This window comes from Paroedura picta, chromosome 16 (assembly GCF_049243985.1).
Source record: "Paroedura picta isolate Pp20150507F chromosome 16, Ppicta_v3.0, whole genome shotgun sequence".
NCBI lineage: Eukaryota > Metazoa > Chordata > Lepidosauria > Squamata > Gekkonidae > Paroedura > Paroedura picta.
The window spans coordinates 29,502,607-29,522,570 of NC_135384.1; positions in this window are offsets into that span (position 1 = coordinate 29,502,607).

Sequence of the window (19,964 nt, forward strand, 5' to 3'; positions counted from 1 at the left end):
CAAAGGCTGGAATCTGGAAGCAGGAGGGTCCTCAGAAGCCATAGGCTGGAATCTGGAGGCAGTAGGGTCCTCAGAAGCCCAAGGCTGGAATCTGGAAACAGCAAGGTCCATAGAATCCTAAGGCTGGAATCAGGAGACAGCTGGATCCCCAAAGCCAAAGGCTGGAATCTGGAAGCAGGAGGGTCCTCAGAAGCCAAAGGCTGGAATCTGGAAGCAGGAGGGTCCTCAGAGGCTAAATTCAGGGATCTGGAAGCAGCAGGGTCCTCAAAAGCCAAAGGCTGGAATCTGGAAGCCGGAGGTCCCTCAGAAGCCCAAGGCTGGAATCTGGAAACAACAAGGTCCTTAGAATCCTAAGGCTGGAATCAGGAAGCAGCAGGATCCCCGAAGCCAAAGGCTGGAATCTGGAAGCAGGAGGGTCCTCATAAGCCAAAGGCTGGAATCTGGAAGCAGGAGGGTCCTCAGAGGCCAAAGCCAGGAATCTGGAAGCAGCAGGATCCCCAAAGCCAAAGGCTGGAATCTGGAAACAGCAAGGTCCTTAGAATCCTAAGGCTGGAATCAGGAAGCAGCAGGATCCCCGAAGCCAAAGGCTGGAATCAGGAAGCAGCAGGGTCCTCAGAAGCCAAAGGCTGGAATCTGGAAGCAGCAGGATCCCCGAAGCCAAAGGATGGAATCAGGAAACAGCAGGATCCCCGAAGCCAAAGGCTGGAATCTGGAAGCAGGAGGGTCCTCACAAGCCAAAGGATGGAATCTGGAAGCAGGAGGGTCCTCAGAGGCCAAAGCCAGGAATCTGGAAGCAGGAGGGTCCTCAGAAGCCAAAGGCTGGAATCTGGAAGCAGCAGGATCCCCAAAGCCAAAGGCTGGAATCTGGAAACAGCAAGGTCCTTAGAATCCTAAGGCTGGAATCAGGAAGCAGCAGGATCCCCGAAGCCAAAGGCTGGAATCAGGAAGCAGCAGGGTCCTCAGAAGCCAAAGGCTGGAATCTGGAAGCAGCAGGATCCCCGAAGCCAAAGGCTGGAATCTGGAAACAGCAAGGTCCTTAAAATCCTATGGCTGGAATCTGGAAGCAGCAGGATCCCCGAAGCCAAAGGCTGGAATCTGGAAACAGCAAGGTCCTTAAAATCCTAAGGCTGGAATCTGGAAGCAGGATGGTCCTCAAAGGCCAAAGCCAGGAATCTGGACGCAGCAGGGTCCTCAGAGGCCAAAGCCAAGAGTCTGCAGTCGGGTGTCTGGAGCCAGGTCCTTTGTCTGGAGCCAAAGCCAGGAAACTGGAGGGCGGAGCATAGTCAGAAGGCAGAGCTGGGGTTCTGGAGCTGGGGGTTGTCCGCTGGAGCTAAATCCAGGAATCTGGAGCCAGGAGTGCCCTCAGGAGTTGTGCCGAGATCAGGAAACGAGGAGTTCCCACAAGAACTAATTTGGCCCCAGTAAAAAAAAACCTTTCCTATGTGCACATGAACCAATTGGTGACAATAATCATGAGTGTCTAAAAAGAATTTTGTACTAGTAACCCTGTGGATATGAAACATTTTGGCAGCATGAAAAAGACCTTTCCTGTGTGCACATGAAGCAATTATATGACAGTAACCTTGACCTTATAAAACCCATTTGGTACCAGTAACCCTGTGGATATGAAACATTTTGGCACCAGTAAAAGACCTTTCCTATGTGAACAAGAAGCCACTATATGACAGTAGCCTTGACCATATAAATTCGTACCAGTAACACTGTGCATATGAAACATTTTGGCAGCATTAAAAAGACCTTTCCTGTGTGCACATGAAGCAGTTATATGACAGTTACCTTAACCATATAAAACCCATTTGGTACCAGTAACCCTATGGATATGAAACATTTTGGCCCCAGTAAAAAGACCTTTCCTATGTGCACATGAACCAAATTGTGACAGTAACCATGACCATATAAAACCCATTTGGTACCAGTAACCCTGTGGATATGAAACATTTTGGCAGCATTAAAAAGACCTTTTCTGTGTGCACATGAAGCAGTTATATGACAGTTACCTTAACCATATAAAACCCATTTGGTACCAGTAACCCTGTGGATATGAAACATTTTGGCACCAGTAAAAGACCTTTCCTGTGTGCACATGAAGCAATTATATGACAGTTACCTTAACCATATAAAACCCATTTGGTACCAGTAACCCTGTGGAGATGAAACATTTTGGCAGCATTAAAAAGACCTTTCCTGTGTGCACATGAAGCAATTATATGACAGTTACCTTAACCATATAAAACCCATTTGTTATCAGTAACCCTGTGGATATGAAACATTTTGGCAGCATTAAAAAGACCTTTCCTGTGTGCACATGAAGCAATTATATGACAGTAACCTTGACCATATAAAACCCAATTGGTACCAGTAACCCTGTGGATATGAAACATTTTGGCAGCATTAAAAAGACCTATCCTGTGTGCACATGAAGCAATTATATGACAGTAACCTTGACCATATAAAACCCATTTGGTACCAGTAACCCTGTGGATATGAAACATTTTAGCAGCATTAAAAAGACCTTTCCTGTGTGCACATGAAGCAGTTATATGACAGTTACCTTAACCATATAAAACCCATTTGGTACCAGTAATCCTGTGGATATGAAACATTTTGGCACCAGTAAAAGACCTTTCCTATGTGCACATGAAGCAATTATATGACAGCTACCTTAACCATATAAAACCCATTTGGTACCAGTAACCCTGTGGATATGAAACATTTCGGCAGCATTAAAAAGACCTTTCCTGTGTGCACATGAAGCAGTTATATGACAGTTACCTTAACCATATAAAACCCATTTGGTACCAGTAATCCTGTGGATATGAAACATTTTGGCACCAGTAAAAGACCTTTCCTATGTGCACATGAAGCAATTATATGACAGCTACCTTAATCATATAAAACCCATTTGGTACCAGTAACCCTGTGGATATGAAACATTTTGGCAGCATTAAAAAGACCTTTCCTGTGTGCACATGAAGCAGTTATATGACAGTTACCTTAACCATATAAAACCCATTTGGTACCAGTAACCCTATGGATATGAAACATTTTGGCCCCAGTAAAAAGACCTTTCCTATGTGCACATGAACCAAATTGTGACAGTAACCATGACCATATAAAACCCATTTGGTACCAGTAACCCTGTGGATATGAAACATTTTGGCAGCATTAAAAAGACCTTTTCTGTGTGCACATGAAGCAGTTATATGACAGTTACCTTAACCATATAAAACCCATTTGGTACCAGTAACCCTGTGGATATGAAACATTTTGGCACCAGTAAAAGACCTTTCCTGTGTGCACATGAAGCAATTATATGACAGTTACCTTAACCATATAAAACCCATTTGGTACCAGTAACCCTGTGGAGATGAAACATTTTGGCAGCATTAAAAAGACCTTTCCTGTGTGCACATGAAGCAATTATATGACAGTTACCTTAACCATATAAAACCCATTTGTTATCAGTAACCCTGTGGATATGAAACATTTTGGCAGCATTAAAAAGACCTTTCCTGTGTGCACATGAAGCAATTATATGACAGTAACCTTGACCATATAAAACCCAATTGGTACCAGTAACCCTGTGGATATGAAACATTTTGGCAGCATTAAAAAGACCTATCCTGTGTGCACATGAAGCAATTATATGACAGTAACCTTGACCATATAAAACCCATTTGGTACCAGTAACCCTGTGGATATGAAACATTTTAGCAGCATTAAAAAGACCTTTCCTGTGTGCACATGAAGCAGTTATATGACAGTTACCTTAACCATATAAAACCCATTTGGTACCAGTAATCCTGTGGATATGAAACATTTTGGCACCAGTAAAAGACCTTTCCTATGTGCACATGAAGCAATTATATGACAGCTACCTTAACCATATAAAACCCATTTGGTACCAGTAATCCTGTGGATATGAAAAATTTTGGCCCCAGTAAAAAGACCTTTCCTGTGTGCACATGAAGCCATTTGTCACAATGATCATGAACATATAAAACCATTTTAGCACCTGCAGCCATGAGCGTATGAAGAATTTTGGCACCTGTAACCAGCCCTTTCCCAGGGGCGTTTGAACCAATGTGCCCCAGTCACCCTGAGCACACAAAACCAGTGTGGCCCCAGTCCCCAGACCTCTGCCCGCCTCCCTCCCCTTGTGATTTCAGCTCTTTTTGTTTGCCACAGAGGGCAGCCCTCCCCAGCGCCCATCGCTTTATTTCCTCTGGTCAGCGGGGGCTTCTTGCCCGTCTCTGCCGAGGAGCCTGAGGGGCGGAGCAGGGTGCCCGGCCAGAGACGCCCCGTCAGCCGCTGAGCCCGAAGGGGAAGAGCCTCGTGGGCCGAGCAGGACCGCCGGGCGCTGCGGGCACTTTGGGGACGGGGCGCGCAAAGGGCGCCTCAGACGAGTCCCGCCGCCGCCTTCCCTCAGGGGGCTCTGCCGCGCCGCTCGGGGCTGCTGCGTCTTCTGGGCGCTTGGGCGTCTTCTCGGGGCTTCGTCTTCGGGGCTTCTGCGTCTTCCTCTCGGGGCTGCTGCGTATTCTTGGGGCTTCTTCCTTCGCGTCTTGGGGCTTCTGCGTCTTCCTCTCGGGGCTTCTCCGTCTGAGGGCTTCGTCTTGGGGCTTCTGGTCTTCCTCTCGGGGCTTCTCCATCTCAGGGCTTCGTCTTGGGGCTTCTGGTCTTCGCTCTTCTTTTCTTGTCCCCTCAGGGCAGGTCCAGCTGGCGGTCATTTTCCCGCCCGAGGCCGGACTTTTATGCCTTCGGCCGGGCCGGGCAGCCAACCGGAAAGTGGGGCGCCTCGACCGAGCCTGAGGGGAGCCAATCACCGGGGGGGGGGGCTGGGGGAGCCGAGGGGGTCCCGCGCGCGCCTGGGGAGAGCGCGCGCAGGCGGCGCAGGTGAGGGTGATGATGGGCAGAGGGGTCACTCAGAGTTCACCGGGGGGGGGGTCATTCCGGGTTGCGGTGCCGCCAGCAGCGGCCTCGGGGTAGTGCAGGGGGGGGAGACATGAACATCCCCCCCCTGCCAGGAGCCCCCCAGGGCGCAGTGGTCATGCAAAGTGCACTTAGTTCAAATATTTCTGCCTTCTGCAAACCTTAAGGCAGGTTCACAAATGCAGGTTCATCTTGAGCCTGTGCGCTTATCAGTTTCGGCACACCTGTGGGGAGAAGGCTGGGCTACAGGATGCAAGGCCCATCCTGGTCTGCTGCCTTCCAGCCCAGGGAGAGGCCCTGGTGGCTCATTGGAAGAGCCTCTGCTGGGCATGCAGAAGGTCCCCGGTTCACTTCCCAGTGACCGTCATGCACTAAAGGAGCCTCCATCTCTCTGAGGAGCCAACAGAGTCCTCTGCTCCAAGCTGCCTGGGGAGGGGTGTGGGGGGTGTGCACATAAGGGAGGGCCTTCCTCATCACCCTGTTTCTCTCCCGGAGCTGTTGCCTGTCTTATTGAGATGTGACAGATCACGTGCCTTTGATATTAGCGTAGATTCAAGTGGGTGGCCGTGTTGGTCTGAAGCAGCACAACAAAACAAAATCAGAGTCCAGTCGGGCACCTTGAAGACCAACAAATGGCTTGAATAAATCTTTGTTGGTCTTAAAAGTGCCACTGGACCGATTTTGTTTTGTTGCGATATTGCAAATTCCAATTAGATACGTTCCATGCATTGTTGCTTTAAGAGCTGTAAACACGGAGCAGGGGCACGTTTAAAATGAGGCCAAATCTAAACTCTGCGGAGAGCTAAACAGCAGGCTGTGACCACAGTCCCCTCCAGGACATACTCTAAAGCAGGCCGTAGTGGCCAGGCGATACTAATAGCTAAGTATTACTGGGGAGTTATATTTCCTCTTGTGATGGGAATTTGGAATGACCATAAGCTTATGGGTTTTATTGTCTTGTTATATGTGACAAGAAAATATAAGAAAATACAGAATAATGTTCATAGATATCTGAATCTTTTAAAAGGTAATATTTTATTCAACCAGTTTTATTTGTAATAATAATAACAAGGAATAAGACATATGTAAAAATTTTATGCTTTATTATATTAGCCATTAAAGAAGACTTTTGTTTTCACTTCGGCTATAAGTAGCCAGCTTGGTGGGTTTCCTCCTTTTCTTATGTCATGTTCAGTTCTTTCTGTACTGCAGCCGCTCTTGCGAGGCTCTCTGAGGCACCTAGAACTCTGATTCTCACTGGTAACTGGGGGCTCCCACACACCGCTTCTCAAAGGCTCTGCTCCGTCTTTGGGTGACTCCCTGTTCTTCTCCTCTGCAGTCCTACTGCCCACCCCCAGGTCTCCCCCACCCTCTTTAGTGATTTCAGCTCTTTTTGCTAGCAACCGTGGCAGAGACAGGGAGTTAACAGTAATCATGTCTATAGGAAATAATTTGACACCTGTAACCAGACCTTTCCCAGGTGCACAAGAACCAATTTGTGACAGTAACAATGAGCATCTGAAAGAATTTGGTACCAGCACCTATACACATATGTACATAAACTCAATTGGTGCCAGCAACCATCTGAGCCCAATTCAGTACCCCCTCCCATGAGCACATGGTAAGAAGAAGAGAAGAGGGGGTTCTTAGTTGCCCCTTTTCTTTATCTTTGCCTTCGTTCACACCAGCAGTGGGTCCTTTTGCACTTTCCCTTCATATATTGTACTTTTAAATGCTATTAAAGGATTGTTGTTACTGAAGAGTTGGTTCCTCTCCCCTTAACAGACTCCCTTTGAGGGAGTGGAGGCTGAGAGAGCCCTGATGTTACTGAAAAACAATAAGAGGTTCTTATGTGCTGCTTTTCACTACCAGTAGGAGTCTCAAAGCGGCTTACAATCCCATTCCCTTTCCTCTCCCCTCAACAGACTCGCTTTGAGGGAGTGGAGGCTGAGAGAGCCCTGATATTACTGAAGAAGAAAAAAAGTTGGTTCTTAGTTGGCGCTTTTCACTACCAGTAGGAGTCTCAAAGCGGCTTACAATCCCCTTCCCTTTCCTCTCCCCTCAACAGACTCCCTTTGAGTGGACACTGAGAGAGCCTTGATATTACTGGAGAAGAAAAGTTGGTTCTTAGTTGGCACTTTTCACTACCAGTAGGAGTCTCAAAGCGGCTTACAATGCCCTTCCCTTTCCTCTCCCCTCAACAGACTCCCTTTGAGGGAGTGCAGGTTGAGAGAGCCCTGATATTACTGAAGAAGAAGAGTTGGTTCTTATATGCTGCTTTTCTCTACCAGTAGGAGTCTCAAAGCAGCTTACAATCCCCTTCCCTTTCCTCTCCCCTCAACAGACTCCCTTTGAGGGAGTGGAGGCTGAGAGAGCCCTGATATTACTAAAGAAGAAGAAAAGTTGGTTCTTAGTTGGCGCTTTTCACTACCTGTAGGAGTCTCAAAGCGGCTTACAATCCCCTTCCCTTTCCTCTCCCCTCAACAGACTGCCTTTGAGGGAGTGGAGGCTGAGAGAGCCCTGATATTACTGAAGAAGAAAAAAAGTTGGTTCTTAGTTGGCGCTTTTCACTACCTGTAGGAGTCTCAAAGCGGCTTACAATCCCCTTCCCTTTCCTCTCCCCTCAACAGACTCCCTTTGAGGGAGTGGAGGCTGAGAGAGCCCTGATATTACTAAAGAAGAAGAAAAGTTGGTTCTTAGTTGGCGCTTTTCACTACCTGTAGGAGTCTCAAAGCGGCTTACAATCCCCTTCCCTTTCCTCTCCCCTCAACAGACTCCCTTTGAGGGAGTGGAGGCTGAGAGAGCCCTGATATTACTGAAGAAGAAAAAAAGTTGGTTCTTAGTTGGCGCTTTTCACTACCTGTAGGAGTCTCAAAGCGGCTTACAATCCCCTTCCCTTTCCTCTCCCCTCAACAGACTCCCTTTGAGGGAGTGGAGGCTGAGAGAGCCCTGATATTACTGAAGAAGAAGAAAAGTTGGTTCTTAGTTGGCGCTTTTCACTACCTGTAGGAGTCTCAAAGCGGCTTACAATCCCCTTCCCTTTCCTCTCCCCTCAACAGACTCCCTTTGAGGGAGGGGAGGCTGAGAGAGCCCTGATATTACTGAAGAAGAAGAAAAGTTGGTTCTTAGTTGGCGCTTTTCACTACCTGTAGGAGTCTCAAAGCAGCTTACAATCCCCTTCCCTTTCCTCTCCCCTCAACAGACTCCCTTTGAGGGAGTGGAGGCTGAGAGAGCCCTGATATTACTGAAGAAGAAGAAAAGTTGGTTCTTAGTTGGCGCTTTTCACTACCTGTAGGAGTCTCAAAGCGGCTTACAATCCCCTTCCCTTTCCTCTCCCCTCAACAGACTCCCTTTGAGGGAGTGGAGGCTGAGAGAGCCCTGATATTACTGAAGAAGAAGAAAAGTTGGTTCTTAGTTGGCGCTTTTCACTACCTGTAGGAGTCTCAAAGCGGCTTACAATCCCCTTCCCTTTCCTCTCCCCTCAACAGACTCCCTTTGAGGGAGTGGAGGCTGAGAGAGCCCTGATATTACTGAAGAAGAAGAAAAGTTGGTTCTTAGTTGGCGCTTTTCACTACCTGTAGGAGTCTCAAAGCGGCTTACAATCCCCTTCCCTTTCCTCTCCCCTCAACAGACTCCCTTTGAGGGAGTGGAGGCTGAGAGAGCCCTGATATTACTAAAGAAGAAGAAAAGTTGGTTCTTAGTTGGCGCTTTTCACTACCTGTAGGAGTCTCAAAGCGGCTTACAATCCCCTTCCCTTTCCTCTCCCCTCAACAGACTCCCTTTGAGGGAGTGGAGGCCGAGAGAGCCCTGATATTACTGAAGAAGAAGAAAAGTTGGTTCTTAGTTGGCGCTTTTCACTACCTGTAGGAGTCTCAAAGCGGCTTACAATGCCCTTCCCTTTCCTCTCCCCTCAACAGACTCCCTTTGAGGGAGTGCAGGTTGAGAGAGCCCTGATATTACTGAAGAAGAAGAGTTGGTTCTTATATGCTGCTTTTCTCTACCAGTAGGAGTCTCAAAGCAGCTTACAATCCCCTTCCCTTTCCTCTCCCCTCAACAGACTCCCTTTGAGGGAGTGGAGGCTGAGAGAGCCCTGATATTACTAAAGAAGAAGAAAAGTTGGTTCTTAGTTGGCGCTTTTCACTACCTGTAGGAGTCTCAAAGCGGCTTACAATCCCCTTCCCTTTCCTCTCCCCTCAACAGACTCCCTTTGAGGGAGTGGAGGCTGAGAGAGCCCTGATATTACTGAAGAAGAAAAAAAGTTGGTTCTTAGTTGGCGCTTTTCACTACCTGTAGGAGTCTCAAAGCGGCTTACAATCTCCTTCCCTTTCCTCTCCCCTCAACAGACTCCCTTTGAGGGAGTGGAGGCTGAGAGAGCCCTGATATTACTAAAGAAGAAGAAAAGTTGGTTCTTAGTTGGCGCTTTTCACTACCTGTAGGAGTCTCAAAGCGGCTTACAATCCCCGTCCCTTTCCTCTACCCTCAACAGACTCCCTTTGAGTGGACACTGAGAGAGCCTTGATATTACTGGAGAAGAAAAGTTGGTTCTTAGTTGGCACTTTTCACTACCAGTAGGAGTCTCAAAGCGGCTTACAATGCCCTTCCCTTTCCTCTACCCTCAACAGACTCCCTTTGAGTGGACACTGAGAGAGCCTTGATATTACTGGAGAAGAAAAGTTGGTTCTTAGTTGGCACTTTTCACTACCAGTAGGAGTCTCAAAGCGGCTTACAATCCCCTTCCCTTTCCTCTCCCCTCAACAGACTCCCTTTGAGGGAGTGCAGGCTGAGAGAGCCCTGACATTACTGAAGAAGAAGAGTTGGTTCTTATATGCTGCTTTTCTCTACCAGTAGGAGTCTCAAAGCGGCTTACAATCTCCTTCCCTTTCCTCTCCCCTCAACAGACTCCCTTTGAGGGAGTGGAGGCTGAGAGAGCCCTGATATTACTGAAGAAGAAGAAAAGTTGGTTCTTAGTTGGCGCTTTTCACTACCAGTAGGAGTCTCAAAGCGGCTTACAATCCCCGTCCCTTTCCTCTACCCTCAACAGACTCCCTTTGAGGGAGTGGAGGCTGAGAGAGCCCTGATATTACTGAAGAAGAAGAGTTGGTTCTTATATGCTGCTTTTCTCTACCAGTAGGAGTCTCAAAGCGGCTTACAATCTCCTTCCCTTTCCTCTCCCCTCAACAGACTCCCTTTGAGGGAGTGGAGGCTGAGAGAGCCCTGATATTACTAAAGAAGAAGAAAAGTTGGTTCTTAGTTGGCGCTTTTCACTACCTGTAGGAGTCTCAAAGCGGCTTACAATCCCCGTCCCTTTCCTCTACCCTCAACAGACTCCCTTTGAGTGGACACTGAGAGAGCCTTGATATTACTGGAGAAGAAAAGTTGGTTCTTAGTTGGCACTTTTCACTACCAGTAGGAGTCTCAAAGCGGCTTACAATGCCCTTCCCTTTCCTCTACCCTCAACAGACTCCCTTTGAGTGGACACTGAGAGAGCCTTGATATTACTGGAGAAGAAAAGTTGGTTCTTAGTTGGCACTTTTCACTACCAGTAGGAGTCTCAAAGCGGCTTACAATGCCCTTCCCTTTCCTCTCCCCTCAACAGACTCCCTTTGAGGGAGTGCAGGCTGAGAGAGCCCTGACATTACTGAAGAAGAAGAGTTGGTTCTTATATGCCGCTTTTCTCTACTAGTAGGAGTCTCAAAGCGGCTTACAATCCCCTTCCCTTTCCTCTCCACTCAACAGACTGCCTTTGAGGGAGTGGAGGCTGAGAGAGCCCTGATATTACAGAAAAAGAAGAGTTGGTTCTTAGTTGCCACTTTTCTCTACCAGTAGGAGTCTCAAAGTGGCTTACAATCCCCTTCCCTTTCCTCTCCCCTCAACAGACTCCCTTTGAGGGAGTGGAGGCTGAGAGAGCCCTGTTATTACTGAAGAAGAAGAGATGGTTCTCATATGCCTCTTTTCTCTGCCCGTAGGAGTATCAGAGCAGCTTACAATCCCCTTCCCTTTCCTCTCCCCTCAAGAGACTACCTATTAGGTGGGTGAGGCTGAGACAGTCCTGATCTTCCTGCTGTGTCAGAGGAGTTCTTTCACTTTTGTGGCGAGCTGAAGCTCACCCAGTGGGCTACATGTGGGGGAGCACAGATTCAAACCCAACTCAACGGATTAGCAATCCACACTCATTGCCACTATACCAAACTGGCTCTCAGATGCACCCCAGACCCCTTCCCATGTCCACCTGAGCCCCATTAAGCATCAGTACTGAGGCCCCCACCCATGAGTATATGGTAGGGATACCCAGACCCCCACCCATGTCCATCTGAGCCCCATTAAGCACCATTATTGAGACCCCCACCATGAGCATATTGTAAGGCAACCCTGACCCCCACCCATGTTCATCTGAGCCCCATTAAGCACCAGTACTGAGACCCCCCACCCATGAGGATTTGGTAAGAAAGTAAGAATTATTCTTAGATGCCGCTTTTCTCTACCAGTAGGAGTCTCAAAGCGGCTTACAATCCCCTTCCCTTTCCTTTCCCCTCAACAGACTCCCTTTGAGGGAGTGGAGGCTGAGAGAGCCCTGAGATTATTGAAGAACAATAGGAGATTCTTATATGCCGCTTTTCTCTACCAGTAGGAGACTCAAAGTGGCTTACAATCCCCTTCCCTTCCCTTTCCCCTCAACAGACTCCCTTTGAGGGAGTGGAGGCTGAGAGAGCCTTGATATTACTGAAGAACAATAGGAGATTCTTATATGCCGCTTTTCTCTACCAGTAGGAGACTCAAAGTGGCTTACAATCCCCTTCCCTTTCCTCTCCCCTCAACAGACACCCTTTGAGGGAGTGGAGGCTGAGAGAGCCCTGAGATTACTGAAGAAGAACAATAAGAGATTCTTATATGCCGCTTTTCTCTACCAGTAGGAGACTCAAAGCAGCTTACAATCCCCTTCCCTTTCCTTTCCCCTCAACAGACTCCCTTTGAGGGAGTGGAGGCTGAGAGAGCCTTGATATTACTGAAGAACAATAGGAGATTCTTATATGCCGCTTTTCTCTACCAGTAGGAGACTCAAAGTGGCTTACAATCCCCTTCCCTTTCCTCTCCCCTCAACAGACACCCTTTGAGGGAGTGGAGGCTGAGAGAGCCCTGATATTACTGAAGAAGGTGGTTCTTATATGCTGCTTTTCTCTGCCAGTAGGAGTCTCAAAGCAGCTTCCAGTTGCCTTTCCTTCCTCTCCCCACAACAGACAACCTGTCAGGTGGGTGGGGCTGAGAGACCCTTGATATTTCTGCTTTGTCTGCGGAGGTTCTGTACTTCTATGGCGAGCCAAAGGTCACCCATGTGGTTGCATCTGTGGGAGTGCATATAAAAATCGCCTCGCCAGATTAGCAGTCCACACTCATAGGCACTATACAAAGCTGGCTCTTAGACACACCCTGGACCCTCACCCATGTCCATCTGAGCCCCATTAAGCACCAGTACTGAGACCCCCACCCATGAGCATATGGTAAGGCAACCCAGACCCCCACCCATGTCCATCTGAGCCCCATTAAGCACCAGTACTGAGACCCCCACCCATGAGCATATGATAGCACAACCCAGACCCCCAGCAATGTCCATCTGAGCCCCATTAAGCACCAGTACTGAGACCCCCACCCATGAGCATATGATTGCACAACCCAGACCCCCAGCAATGTCCATCTGAGCCCCATTGAGCACCAGTACTGAGACCCCCACCCATGAGCATATGATAGCGCAACCCAGACCCCCACCTATGTCCATCTGAGCCCCATTAAGCACCAGTACTGAGACCCCCACCCATGAGCATGTAGCACAACCCAGACCCCCAGCAATGTCCATCTGAGCCCCATTAAGCACCAGTACTGAGACCCCCACCCATGAGCATATAGCACAACCCAGACCCCCAGCAATGTCCATCTGAGCCCCATTGAGCACCAGTACTGAGACCCCCACCCATGAGTATATGATAGCACAACCCAGACCCCCAGCAATGTCCATCTGAGCCCCATTAAGCACCAGTACTGAGACCCCCACCCATGAGCATATGATAGCACAACCCAGACCCCCATAAATGTCCATCTGAGCCCTATTAAGCACCAGTACTGAGACCCCCACCCATGAGCATATGATAGCACAACCCAGACCCCCAGCAATGTCCATCTGAGCCCCATTAAGCACCAGTACTGAGACCCCCACCCATGAGCATATGATAGCACAACCCAGACCCCCATAAATGTCCATCTGAGCCCCATTAAGCACCAGTACTGAGACCCCCACCCATGAGCATATGATAGCACAACCCAGACCACCAGCAATGTCCATCTGAGCCCCATTAAGCACCAGTACTGAGACCCCCACCCATGAGCATATAGCACAACCCAGACCCCCAGCAATGTCCATCTGAGCCCCATTGAGCACCAGTACTGAGACTCCCACCCATGAGCAAATGGTAAGGCAACCCAGACCCCCAGCAATGTCCATCTGAGCCCCATTAAGCACCAGTACTGAGACCCACACCCATGAGCATATGATAGCACAACCCAGACCCCAAGCAATGTCCATCTGAGCCCCATTAAGCACCAGTACTGAGACCCACACCCATGAGCATATGATAGCACAACCCAGACCCCCAGCAATGTCCATCTGAGCCCCATTAAGCACCAGTACTGAGACCCCCACCCATGAGCATATGATAGCACAACCCAGACCCCCAGCAATGTCCATCTGAGCCCCATTAAGCACCAGTACTGAGACCCCCACCCATGAGCATATGATAGCACAACCCAGACCCCCAGCAATGTCCATCTGAGCCCCATTAAGCACCAGTACTGAGACCCCCAACCATGAGCATATGATAGCACAACCCAGACCCCCAGCAATGTCCATCTGAGCCCCATTAAGCACCAGTACTGAGACCCCCAACCATGAGCATATAGCACAACCCAGACGCCCAGCAATGTCCATCTGAACCCCATTAAGCACCAGTACTGAGACCCCCACCCATGAGCATATGATAGCACAACCCAGACCCCCAGCAATGTCCATCTGAGCCCCATTAAGCACCAGTACTGAGACCCCCAACCATGAGCATATAGCACAACCCAGACCCCCAGCAATGTCCATCTGAACCCCATTAAGCACCAGTACTGAGACCCCCACCCATGAGCATATGATAGCACAACCCAGACCCCCAGCAATGTCCATCTGAGCCCCATTAAGCACCAGTACTGAGACCCCCAACCATGAGCATATAGCACAACCCAGACCCCCAGCAATGTCCATCTGAGCCCCATTAAGCACCAGTACTGAGACCCCCCCACCCATGCGTATATGGTAAGACAATCCAGACCCCCACCCATGTCCATCTGAGCCCCATTATGCCCCATTACTGAGACCCCCACCTATGAGCATATGGTAAGGCAACCCAGACCCCCTCGCATATCCATCTGATCCTCATTAAGCACGTACTGAGACCCCCACCCACCCATGAGTATAGGGTAAGGCAACCCAGACCCCCACCCATGTCCATCTGAGCCCCATTAAGCACCATCACTGAAATCCCCCCACCCATGAGCATAGCGTAAGGCAACTCAGACCCCCGTCCATGTCCGTCAGAGCCCCATTAAGCCCCATTACTTAGACCCCCACCAATGAGCATATGGTAAGGCAACCCAGACCCCCAACTATGTCCATGTGAGCCCCATTAAGCACCAATACTAAGACCCTCCACCCCTGAATATATGGTAAGGCAACCCAGACCCCCACCCAAGTCCATCTGAGCCCCATTAAGCACCAGTACTGATACCCCCCTCTAATGGATATTTTTTAACACTACCCATGTTGAAGGACAGTGATCTGGAGATGGTTAGAAAGGGGTTCAGATGCATTTGGGAGAATTCCCATGTGCACCTCAACTCCTTTCTAAACAGGTCCAGATTACTTCCCTTGGACATTTGGTTCCACTACTTTTAATTTTTGTGTTACAATCCTAGGCTACATATAGTTGGCCAGTTAGTTTTGCCGAGGCATGTGTGCTCAAACCCTAAACCTAGAGTCCAGTCCGTGTGGTCCTCTTCCAGAGAGTCAGTTCATCCTGTAAGTAGATCAGGGAGTGCAGTCATGCCGAACCAGGTCAGGAGCTGGAGAAACTGTTTTCAGATGTCCGAGACGTCATCCAAAGCGAGAGCTTGGGGTCTGGAAGCAGCAGGGTCATCCGAAGCCAAAGCCAGGAATCGGGAAGCATCAGGGTCAGAAGAAGCCAAATTTAGGGATCTGGAAGTAGCAAGGTCCTCGAAGGCCAAAGGCTGGAATCTGGAAGCAGGAGGTCCCTCAGAAGCCCAAGGCTGGAATCTGGAAGGAGGGTCCTCAGAAGCGAAAGGCTGGAATCTGGTAGCAGCAGGGTCATCACAAGCCAAATTCAGGTATGTGGAAACAGCAGGGTCCTCAGAAGGCAAAGCCAGGAATCTGGAAGCAGCAGGACGCTCAGAAGCCGAAGGCTGGAATCTGGAAGCAGCAGGGAGCTCAGAAGACGAAGGCTGGAATCTGGAAGCAGCTGGAATCTGGAAGCAGCAGGGCGCTCAGAAGCCGAAGGCTGGAATGTGGAAGCAGCAGGGCGCTCAGAAGCCGAAGGCTGGAATGTGGAAGCAGCAGGGCGCTCAGAAGCCGAAGGCTGGAATCTGGAAGCAGCAGGGCGCTCAGAAGCCGAAGGCTGGAATCTGGAAGCAGCTGGAATCTGGAAGCAGCAGGGCGCTCAGAAGCCGAAGGCTGGAATCTGGAAGCAGCTGGAATTTGGAAGCAGCAGGGCGCTCAGAAGCCGAAGGATGGAATGTGGAAGCAGCAGGGCGCTCAGAAGACGAAGGCTGGAATCTGGAAGCAGCAGGGCGCTCAGAAGACGAAGGCTGGAATCTGGAAGCAGCAGGGCGCTCAGAAGACGAAGGCTGGAATCTGGAAGCAGCAGGGAGCTCAGAAGACGAAGGCTGGAATCTGGAAGCAGCAGGGCGCTCAGAAGCCGAAGGATGGAATGTGGAAGCAGCAGGGCGCTCAGAAGACGAAGGCTGGAATCTGGAAGCAGCAGGGCGCTCAGAAGCCGAAGGATGGAATGTGGAAGCAGCAGGGCGCTCAGAAGACGAAGGCTGGAATCTGGAAGCAGCAGGGCGCTCAGAAGACGAAGGCTGGAATCTGGAAGCAGCAGGGCGCTCAGAAGACGAAGGCTGGAATCTGGAAGCAGCAGGGCGCTCAGAAGCCGAAGGATGGAATGTGGAAGCAGCAGGGCGCTCAGAAGACGAAGGCTGGAATCTGGAAGCAGCAGGGCGCTCAGAAGACGAAGGCTGGAATCTGGAAGCAGCAGGGCGCTCAGAAGACGAAGGCTGGAATCTGGAAGCAGCAGGGCGCTCAGAAGCCGAAGGATGGAATGTGGAAGCAGCAGGGCGCTCAGAAGACGAAGGCTGGAATCTGGAAGCAGCAGGGCGCTCAGAAGACGAAGGCTGGAATGTGGAAGCAGCAGGGCGCTCAGAAGCCGAAGGCTGGGATCTGGAAGCAGCAGGGCGCTCAGAAGCCGAAGGCTGGAATGTGGAAGCAGCAGGGCGCTCAGAAGACGAAGGCTGGAATCTGGAAGCAGCAGGGCGCTCAGAAGACGAAGGCTGGAATCTGGAAGCAGCAGGGCGCTCAGAAGACGAAGGCTGGAATCTGGAAGCAGCAGGGCGCTCAGAAGCCGAAGGATGGAATGTGGAAGCAGCAGGGCGCTCAGAAGACGAAGGCTGGAATCTGGAAGCAGCAGGGCGCTCAGAAGACGAAGGCTGGAATCTGGAAGCAGCAGGGCGCTCAGAAGACGAAGGCTGGAATCTGGAAGCAGCAGGGCGCTCAGAAGACGAAGGCTGGAATCTGGAAGCAGCAGGGCGCTCAGAAGCCGAAGGATGGAATGTGGAAGCAGCAGGGCGCTCAGAAGACGAAGGCTGGAATCTGGAAGCAGCAGGGCGCTCAGAAGCCGAAGGCTGGAATCTGGAAGCAGCAGGGCGCTCAGAAGACGAAGGCTGGAATCTGGAAGCAGCAGGGCGCTCAGAAGACGAAGGATGGAATGTGGAAGCAGCAGGGCGCTCAGAAGACGAAGGCTGGAATCTGGAAGCAGCAGGGCGCTCAGAAGCCGAAGGATGGAATGTGGAAGCAGCAGGGCGCTCAGAAGACGAAGGCTGGAATCTGGAAGCAGCAGGGCGCTCAGAAGCCGAAGGATGGAATGTGGAAGCAGCAGGGCGCTCAGAAGACGAAGGCTGGAATCTGGAAGCAGCAGGGCGCTCAGAAGCCGAAGGATGGAATGTGGAAGCAGCAGGGCGCTCAGAAGACGAAGGCTGGAATCTGGAAGCAGCAGGGCGCTCAGAAGACGAAGGATGGAATGTGGAAGCAGCAGGGCGCTCAGAAGACGAAGGCTGGAATCTGGAAGCAGCAGGGCGCTCAGAAGCCGAAGGATGGAATGTGGAAGCAGCAGGGCGCTCAGAAGACGAAGGCTGGAATCTGGAAGCAGCAGGGCGCTCAGAAGCCGAAGGATGGAATGTGGAAGCAGCAGGGCGCTCAGAAGACGAAGGCTGGAATCTGGAAGCAGCAGGGCGCTCAGAAGACGAAGGCTGGAATCTGGAAGCAGCAGGGCGCTCAGAAGACGAAGGCTGGAATCTGGAAGCAGCAGGGCGCTCAGAAGCCGAAGGATGGAATGTGGAAGCAGCAGGGCGCTCAGAAGACGAAGGCTGGAATCTGGAAGCAGCAGGGCGCTCAGAAGACGAAGGCTGGAATCTGGAAGCAGCAGGGCGCTCAGAAGACGAAGGCTGGAATCTGGAAGCAGCAGGGAGCTCAGAAGACGAAGGCTGGAATCTGGAAGCAGCAGGGCGCTCAGAAGACGAAGGCTGGAATCTGGAAGCAGCAGGGCGCTCAGAAGACGAAGGCTGGAATCTGGAAGCAGCAGGGCGCTCAGAAGCCGAAGGATGGAATGTGGAAGCAGCAGGGCGCTCAGAAGACGAAGGCTGGAATCTGGAAGCAGCAGGGCGCTCAGAAGCCGAAGGATGGAATGTGGAAGCAGCAGGGCGCTCAGAAGACGAAGGCTGGAATCTGGAAGCAGCAGGGCGCTCAGAAGACGAAGGCTGGAATCTGGAAGCAGCAGGGCGCTCAGAAGACGAAGGCTGGAATCTGGAAGCAGCAGGGCGCTCAGAAGCCGAAGGATGGAATGTGGAAGCAGCAGGGCGCTCAGAAGACGAAGGCTGGAATCTGGAAGCAGCAGGGCGCTCAGAAGACGAAGGCTGGAATCTGGAAGCAGCAGGGCGCTCAGAAGACGAAGGCTGGAATCTGGAAGCAGCAGGGAGCTCAGAAGACGAAGGCTGGAATCTGGAAGCAGCAGGGCGCTCAGAAGCCGAAGGATGGAATGTGGAAGCAGCAGGGCGCTCAGAAGACGAAGGCTGGAATCTGGAAGCAGCAGGGCGCTCAGAAGCCGAAGGCTGGAATCTGGAAGCAGCAGGATCCTCAGGAGCCAAAGCCAAGAGTCTGCAGTTGGGTGTCTGGAGCTAAATTAAGGAATCTGGAGCCAGGAGTTCCCTCAGGAGTTGTGCCGTGATCAGGAAACCAGGAGTTCCCACATGAACTAATTTGGCCCCAGTAAAACATTTTGGCACCAATAAAAGACCTTTCCTGTGTGCACATGAAGCAATTATATGACAGTAACCTTGACCATATAAAACCCATTTGGTACCAGTAACCCTGTGGATAGGAAACATTTTGGCCCCAGTAAAAAGACCTTTCCTGTGTGCACATGAACCCAACAGTGAGATTAACCAAGGACATATAAAACCAATTTGGTAGCAGTACCCCTGTGAATATAAAATGTTCTGGCCCCAGTAAAAAGACCTTTCCTATGTGCACATGAACCAAATTGTGACAGTAACCATGACCATATAAAACCAGTTTGGTACCAGTAGCCCTGTGCATATGAAACGTTTTGGCAGCATTAAAAAGACCTTTCCTGTGTGCACATGAAGCAATTATATGACAGTAACATTGACCATATAAAACCCATTTGGTACCAGTAACCCTGTGGATATGAAACATTTTGGCCCCAGTAAAAAGACCTTTCCTATGTGCACATGAACCAAACAGTGAGAGTAACCATGACCATATAAAACCAGTTTGGTACCAGTAGCCCTGTGCATATGAAGTGTTTTTGCCCCAGTAAAAAGACCTTTCCTATGTGCACATGAACCAAATTGTGACAGTAACCATGACCATATAAAACCAGTTTGGTACCAGAAGCCCTGTGCATATGAAGTGTTTTGGCACCAGTAAAAGACCTTTCCTATGTACACATGAAGCAATTTTATGACAGTACCTGTGACCATATAAAACCATTTTGGTATCAGTAACCCTGTGGATATGAAACGTTTTGGCACCATTAAAAAGACCTTTCCTGTGTGCACATGAAGCAATTTTATGACAGTTACCTTAACCATATAAAACCCATTTGGTACCAGTAATCCTGTGGATATGAAACATTTTGGCACCATTAAAAAGACCATTCCTGTGTGCACATGAAGCAATTTTATGATAGTACCTGTGACCATATAAAACCAATTTGGTATCAGTAATCCTGTGGATATGAAACATTTTGGCATCAGTAAAAGACCTTTCCTCTATGCACATGAACCAGATTGGTAACCTTGACCATATAAAACCAATTTGGTTATCAGTAATCCTGTGGATATGAAACATTTTGGTACCATTAAAAAGACCTTTCTTGTGTGCACATGAAACAATTTTATGACAGTTACCTTAACCATATAAAACACATTTGGTATCAGTAATCCTGTGGATATGAAACATTTCGGCACCATTAAAAAGACCTTTCCTGTGTGCACATGAAGCAATTATATGACAGTAACCTTGACCATATAAAACCAATTTGGTACCAGTACCCCTATGGATATGAAACATTTTGGGACCATTAAAAAGACCTTTCCTATGTGCACATGAAGCCATT